General features: G+C 44.4%; 1 long non-coding RNA gene across 2 annotated transcripts in view; it reads left to right on the forward strand.

Annotated features, from left to right (window-relative positions):
* The window catches only part of LOC132649860 (uncharacterized), an 85,508-nt gene extending 80,163 nt beyond the window's left edge, over positions 1-5,345 (forward strand). The window contains exons 3-5 of one of the 2 annotated variants that reach the window (XR_009588369.1): positions 3,251-3,358; positions 3,939-4,065; positions 4,513-5,345. This is a non-coding gene — a long non-coding RNA (uncharacterized LOC132649860). Of the gene's footprint in view, positions 1-3,250; positions 3,359-3,938 lie in introns of both variants that reach the window. The other variant, XR_009588368.1, reaches the window with a different exon arrangement.
* Positions 5,346-6,000: the final 655 nt, after the last annotated feature.

Here is a 6,000-nt window from a genome sequence, read left to right on the forward strand (position 1 = left end):
ATTGGTGAATTCCCCTAATTGGTCAGAATAAAGGGCTCTCTTAGTAGGGGAAAGTTGACCATTGAGAGCCCGGCAACTTCCTACTACCTTTTGAGATGGAGGAGCTCATAACCATGGTCTTCACTGGCCATGGTTGACCCCTTTTGCTGACCTCCATTTAGGGCTTCCTCTTTTTCTTGGGTGAAATTTTTTTTCCCCTTCTACGTGTATGGTCCCCATCCACCCCTCACACTCGCCTCTGAAAATCCTAGCACTAGGTAAACCATGTCTTCTACGAGCAGCTGTGCCCTTGGTCTCTGGCCAACTGTGAGGAGATATTGGATCAGGTAGGGTCATATTACTCTACTGGGTCAGTCTTTGCCTTTGGGATACCTCTGGCAGGTCACTGACTCCTACTCTCCCAATGGGAAATGCCCATTCCTGCATTCCTCCAGCATCCCCACTAGGATGTCTTCTGGAGAATTTTAAAATCCTATGCATGGAGCCTGAGTTAAAGGCCTCTAAGCTCATAGGCCTCTGTAATAAAACTTGGCCTACATATTCCTTAGATAATGGTGGAAATTGGCTGATTAACAGCACTCAAAACCCAATATTTTACAGGATCTTTTTAATTACAGTCAGTGATCTGGTAAATGGAAGGAAGTATCTTAGGTTCAAGCCTTCTCTCTCCTCTGCTCTAAACCTTATCTCTCCTCTTCCTGTTCTCCATCCTGTCGTTCCTGTTCTCTCCTACCTTATAGCAATTTCTTCTAGCTATAAAATCTCAACCTCAGGAGTTCTCTACCTTTGACCCCACAGGAGAACCTCTGCCTTGCCTTTCTCAACTTCCTGCTACTTCTCAACCTCTGGTTTCTCTCTCCTCCTCTGCTTCCTTCTCTTCCTCTTTGGCTTCTCCAGCATCCTCACCCATCTCTCCAGCACCCCTCCCCAGCAACAGGCCTTCCTAGTTGTCCTACTTTGGTGCCCACTTTCACCCCACCAACAGCTATTAGCCCCCTGCTACCTGCTCATGCTCTGTAGTGAAGCCTTGCCAGCCTTGCCAGCCTTGCCAGACTCCATCACTCAATTGTATTTTCAGGTGTGTTGTTCCCTTGACACATTCATTTTAAGTGATGCCAACCTGTCCAGTTCCCTAACTGGGAAGGGATTTTTTAGCCAAAGTGGGAACCTCTACCTCTTTTACTCCACCCATGCACCTGACCCCAAGCTTGCCGGGGTCCTCTTTCATCCTTCTCCTAGCTACACTACCTACCAGTGTGATACGTCGCTTTCTTTACCAGCCTTTCAAAGTGGACTCCCCAGTCTGTGATGTCCAAACCCCCTAGGCACCATTCTCCTATGGTCATTCAGCTACAGGATCCCACCCAGTATATCATCCAAGCTCAATACTCACTTTCTCTCATGAGTCTCGGGGGACTTAAGCTTATTATCACTTTCCTTCTAAGAAAAAAAAAAACTCCTTTGCCCCAATTCTTCTCCTTTTAACACCCCTATACGTGCTGTTACAAAGCCTAATGGAACCTATCACCTGGTTCAAACTCTACCTCTCTCCAGAGTTCTTTCCCTCCAGGTGGCTCTAATAGAAGACTCTACTCTTACTTTCCAACCGTGCCCACCTCTTAATATTTCAATCCTTTGTTTCAATCTAACTCTGACTACTCCCCATCTCATTTTTACACTGAAACTTTAGAGGAACTATTGCCCCACCCCTCACATGTACAGGAGGGCACATTAACTCAGGCCATCTGTACCTGGAATACAGATGGCCGCTCCTTTGTACACAAGGGAGCTCAAAAAGCAGGCTATGCCATAGTGTTGATACTGAGCTGATTGAGGCACAAGCCCTCCCTGCCCACACCACTAATCAACAGGCCAAACTAATAGCTCTTACTTGTGCCTTCCAATTGGCCCAAGGAAAATCTCGTAACATCTACATGGACTCTAAATATGCCGTTCATATTCTTCTCTCCCATGCTGCTATCTGGAGAGAGTGTGGATTATTTCCAGGAAAGGGAGGATCTATAATCAATGTCAACAAAATTATGGCCATGCTAGAAGCCTCCAACCTTCCCACAGCAATCGGAATAGTTGACTGCTGGTCCCACTGAATGGACGATTCCATTGTTTCCAAAGGAAATAACCAGGCTGACGACGCAGCTAAGGCTGTGACCCTTAAAGGCCTAGACTTGTCCCATCCACCACAGGATATCCTTACACTACAACCCACATCTCCCCTGTCATCTCCTGACTTTTATCAGATTCTGTCCTATCTACACCAGTTCTTTCATCCTAACAGTTGAGCTTTGTCAAGACTAATCTGCAGCATACCCTTGAGGACTTGCATTTCCTAAAGACTATTAGTGCCTCTTGTAAGATTTGCCAGACCTCAGATCCTAACTCAGGATATCATAACCCCGCTTTCCCTACCCACCAGGCTAGAGGCTTTCTCTCTGGAACTGACTGGCAACTTGATTTTACCCACATGCCAGCAGTCAAACGTGTCCAGTACTTCTTGGTCTTGCTGGACACATTCTTGGGATGGATGGGAGGCATTCCCCACTACTAACAAAAGAGCTCAGTTTCTAATCTCTTTCTCTGTGAGATTATTCCACGTTTTAGAATCCCCAACTCCCTCCAGACAGACAATGATCCTGAGTTCACTTCTCAGGTTTCCCAGACCTTATTTAATGCCCTTAATATTCCTTGGTATTTTCATATCCCATACCATCCCCAGTCCTCAGGAAAGATAGAATGAACTAACCAATCTTTAAAAAATACTCTTGTTAAACTATCATAAGAGCTTCACCTTGATTGAGTAAAACTCCTCCCCCTGGCCCTTTCTCTCTCCAAAAATCCTCTATCTTGCCATTTGAGCTCATGTATGGAAGACCAGTCTTAACTCCCAGTCTTTCAGCTAAATCCTTGCCTTTCCCTGACCACCTACTTACTCCCTTACTCTGTCATCTCCATTCTCTTCTATGGAGCTTTACTGACCACTGTTTACCATGGCCACACAATAATGTGTCCATCCCCTATTAACATTGGGGACCAGGTCCTTCTCTCCCCTCCAGACCAAAGCCCCTCATCGCTTTTCCCTAAATGGCAGGGCCCTTTCAAGGTGATTCTTGTGACCCCTCCCCCACAGCTGCTAAGCTAGAGGGCTTCCTTCACTGGATTTATCTATCTCACCTCAAGCCTTTTACCCACCCTTCTTAAGATAATGCTCTCTCCTTCATATCAACTGCAACAGGACCCTGCTTCCTCAAGCTCCAGAAGACTTCAGGATCAACCACCTTGTCTCCGGTTCCAGAGAAAGGAGGCTTCCCTACAGTAGCTGTGTTCAACCCTACTGGATTAGGTATGTATTTTTCATCCTCTCCCTCTTGCCTATTTCTGTCCAAGGTAATCCCTACTTATGGAGATTTGAGGTTCAAGAAAACATTATTGATGATAAACAGTCTCTCCAAATAGGGTTGGGAAATTGCTCTACGGGAGGCTGTCAGGAGCTGATTGAAATAACCATCACCCCCACAGCTATCCCTCTTCTCTTATTTAATAAACTTTTTGTTTGCTTCCTCTTTGATCAAACAAAAGATTATTGCAAAAAAAAATGGCCAGACAGATATGGAGGCTGCTCATATTAGTCTTGCCAAATCCTCAAAAGAAGCTCCTTTACCTATATAAAGACTCTCTACTTATATATCCGAGACACTTGGGATCCTAGATGGGAAACAGGCATCATTGGGAAACTCTACCGTTGCTACGTGCCTGATTTAGCAAATAAGTACCATCCTTATCCAGAGAAAATACATCCCAATTACTCAATCCCTGGGGATGGGAGAAGTAGAGAAGGTAATTAAATACTCCTGTAAAATCATTGCCTCTCTGACATCCCCCCTCCTAAATAATACAAACCTGTCATTTGTCTCCTACTTCAGACTCTGACCTTGGCCTACAAGCTCCTTAATGTGACTCAACTGGTCCGTTTTAAAGCTTGCTGGTTGTGTGTACCACCTGGGACCAACTCAGAACTACTGCTGACAACTTCTCTGGTGACGCTGTCAAGTAAACTCACTTAACCATTTACTAACTGCCCTGACTCTGATGTTGCCACAACCCCCTACCTTTCTCATATCACCCTCTTTGGCGTGGCAGGCTGTTTCAAGGTATCTGGGACACACTCCGTAGGAACGCTAAGTTCCTTAGTGTGTCATAAAACTATAATTCTTGATATCTCATCTCAACCCCAATGCCCTACTGCTAAAAATACCTTGATTCTTTGTGGCACTCAAGTTTACCATAGTTTTCCTGCTTATTGGTCAGGAGTTTGCATGCTGGTTCTCCTCTTCCATGAGCTGGGAGATAAATGAAAAGGAGCCCCTACCAATCCCGGTCGTGGACTCAATAGCTGCCCAGACTCAAATCTTGCCCCTCTTGGCTGTTGCAGGAATCACGGCAGCTGTCTGGACAGGGACAGCAGGACTAGCCACCTCACTAACTTTGTATTATCAGCTTTCTTCCCAGTTCATCCAGGACCTCCAGCAAGTGGCTCAGACAATACTAACTCTAAGGACAGAACGACTCACTGGCAGCAGTAGTACTTCAAAATCAACGTGGATTGGATCTCCTCACTGCTAAAGAAGATCTTCCTCCAGGAGGAATGCTGTTTTTATGTCAACCAGTCGGGTATAGTAAAAGACAAAATCCAATAACTCCAGACATATCTACAAAAGTGAAGGAAACCGCTTGAGGCCTCTAGCTCTTGGGCCTTTGAGAACCCCATGTGGAAATGGATTTTGCCCTTCCTCACATCTCTTCTCCTCGTCTTTCTGCTTTTGCTTTTTGCAACCTGCTTATTAACTTCTCTATATTCTTCCAATAACAAAAGCAAAAATTCTCTAACCAAACCATTAATCAGTTACTCTTACAGGATTATCAACCTCTACACACAGAACCAGATGACAATGACCTTCCAATTGACCCTGATGTTGGGTACCAGCTATACCCTGAGAATGACAATGCCCCTAATCAGCAGGATGTAACTTGAAGAGCAAAGGTCGCCCCTATGCTCGCCCCACCATCACCTCCTTCCTAGCTCCTCAGTTTTTTTTAATAAAACAAAAAGGGAGGAATGTTGGGATCTGTAAGCAGGCATTTTTATGGCTAGCCCCAAGGGACCTGACAAAGAGGATATCAGGCATCTGTGAGGCCACCTGCAGACCACCTGAAATTATCTGTGCATACTCTGGGTCACCTTATAAGAGAACCTGCATCCCCCCTTTCTTGCCCTACCCAGAGATGGTCTCTGTGACCTCTTCCCTTAATAAACCTCCCATGTGGAACCAGTCGTGTGGCGTGATTTGTGAACCTGCCGTGTAACTTCTCTGCACAATCCTAACACAGAATGTTTTTTTTATTTTTTTAAAAAATATTTTTATTTGCCAGTCTTATGCATGCTTATAATGAATTTTAGTAAATCTCATGCAGTTAAACTGAATGTAACTGAAACACTTCTTCCTACAAATTTGCTTCCTACTTCATTCCTTGTGTATAGCAATCTGACTTTAAATAGGGTTGCCTGCACGAGTATAGGTGGGCGGTTACTAAGCAACTTATGAGTGGTTATATAACTGAAGAAAGGATTCTCCTTCCCTCTGCCACCATCCTTTCAGTAGTTTATTAGAGAAGAGATGTGGTCTGATTAACTCTTCCCCTTTATGTAGTGAAATGTTCACAGGCCCAGTAATGTGGGGTCCTTGTAGACAGTTAACCACAGCTTCAGAGCTCATGAGTACAGTGGTCATTCCATGTGTACAAAACAGCATTTTGGCATTCTCACCCAGAGAATACTGGCATGACTGTTGTAGGAGTATTCATTGTTTTTTCTTTTTTTTTTTTTAATTTAAAAATATCCTACTAATGTTCTACTAATGTTAGTAGGTTTAAGAACCTACTAATGTTGGTTTGTTAAACTGACATATTATCACACTGCTGTCTAAA

This window comes from Meriones unguiculatus, chromosome X, assembly GCF_030254825.1.
Source record: "Meriones unguiculatus strain TT.TT164.6M chromosome X, Bangor_MerUng_6.1, whole genome shotgun sequence".
In the NCBI taxonomy this organism is placed as follows: domain Eukaryota; kingdom Metazoa; phylum Chordata; class Mammalia; order Rodentia; family Muridae; genus Meriones; species Meriones unguiculatus.